The following is a 1850-nucleotide window of genomic DNA, read 5'->3' as shown; positions in this document are numbered from 1 at the left end:
AACAATGGTGATTGTGGCGTGTACGCTGTAAAGTACATTGAATGTCATGCTCTTGGGGTCTCCTTTGAACCTAAAGACTTTGCTAGGTGCAACGCGAAGAAAATGAGGGATAATATGGCGGTGGATATATGGAAGGAGCTTGTTGATCAGCATTTGAAAGAAAATGTGGATGGTGATAAGTTCGTGGGCATGTATGATTAGATTTGTGTTTGTATTTGAACTTGTCTTTGTATTTGAACATGATTTTTTAACGAGCGAAGTATTTGATTTCAGCTTGTCTTTGTATAGATTTGTAAATATATAAGTTGTCTGGAAGAAATAAGTCGTCTGGAAGGTTTTTCCACTTGACGACTTACAAATAGTCGTCTAGAAGGTTTGGACGACTTATTATAAGTCGTCTGGAAGGTTTTCCAACTGGACGACTTACAAATAAGTCGTCTAGAAGGTTTGGACGACTTATTATAAGTCGTCTGGAAGGTTTTTCCAACTGGATGACTTACACTGGACTTCTAAATAAAATACACTGGACGACTTACACTGGACTTCTAAAATAAAATACACGGACGACTTAGTAGAAGGTAGTCTAAAAATAAAATACAATTGAAGGGATAGTAGAAGGTAGTCTAAAATAAAATACACTTGAAGGGATAGTAGAAGGTAGTCTAAAAATAAAATACACTTGAAGGGATAGTAGAAGGTCGTCTAAAAATAAAATACACTGGACGACTTAGTAGAAGGTCGTCTAAAAATAAAATACACTGGACGACTAAAAATTTAGTCGTCTGGACGAGTAATCAAGACTGGACGACTTAAATTTAGGTCGTCTGGACAACTAGTCAACTGGTTGTGTACATTGTGGTTTCGTATGGCCAGTTTCCTTGCAGTTTGAGCATCTCCGTGCCCTGTGTTTCTTCTTCTATGGGTTTGTGTCCTCTCATCCTAGATAGCTCCAACCAAGATTGCCATCTTGATTTCTTCGGTCTCCCCCGACCACGCTTTAGTTCTGGAGGAAAGCATTCTCGTTCCTCAATATGTTGTGACACGATAGGATATATATTCTCTGAGTATCCTGCATACAGATAATTCTTTGAGTACAGTGGACATACACAGTGTGGAGATATGCAAACCAGCATGTGTTCCAGCAGCTTAGCATGAGAGCAAGGTATTTTCTCCACTCCATAGACACCACAATCACACTTTGCATGTTCCAAATCAACCACACAGTCCATTTTGCCACCTTTGACAAAGAATGCCATCCTCAATTGGTTCGATCCTCATCGTTCGATCCGTCATCGTATCTATCTCTTCTCGAACAACAAGCAAGTATTCAACACCCCCCGCTATGTTCAGTTGTGAGACTCAAAGCATCTTGTCTCCTTTTCCAATACCATTTTCCTAACTTCTGCCTTATGAACTCCAGCAGGAACGTAATCGGAAATCCTCTTGCTCGCTTCAGTGCGGAATTAATAGATTCAGCAATGTTGCTTGTTTTTATGTTGAACCTGTTCCCCTTACAATAAACCCTTGACCATAGCCTGACGTCGGCTTTCTCCAAATACGTTGCAAGTTCCGGGTTTGCACTCCGTATCTCAGCCATGTACCGTCAAAATCGTAAACCGTGTGAGCATAAGCAGCCCCTTTCACCAAGTACATGAGATGTTTCCCTTTAAACTTTTTGACAATGTTATCTTGAAGGTGATAATAACATATTCCTCGGGTTCCCAAGGAAACACCTTATCATACGCACTTTTAATGGCCTTGTGCCGGTCGGAGACTATCACCAGAGGCTTGTCATGAGATATACAACTAGCCAATTTTGTGAAAAACCATTCCCAAGAAGGTACATCTTC

At 40.4% G+C, this 1850-nt stretch overlaps 1 long non-coding RNA gene across 1 annotated transcript; it reads left to right on the top strand.

The window, feature by feature from the left end:
- Positions 1-232: 232 nt before the first annotated feature.
- Positions 233-551, top strand: LOC125604018. Its single transcript, XR_007335884.1, has 2 exons — positions 233-334; positions 406-551. It is a non-coding gene; the product is annotated as an uncharacterized LOC125604018 (long non-coding RNA).
- The last annotated feature ends 1299 nt before the right edge of the window (positions 552-1850 follow it).

This window comes from Brassica napus, unplaced genomic scaffold (genome assembly GCF_020379485.1).
Source record: "Brassica napus cultivar Da-Ae unplaced genomic scaffold, Da-Ae ScsIHWf_450;HRSCAF=686, whole genome shotgun sequence".
NCBI lineage: Eukaryota > Viridiplantae > Streptophyta > Magnoliopsida > Brassicales > Brassicaceae > Brassica > Brassica napus.
This window is presented reverse-complemented; position numbering and strand designations above follow the sequence as displayed.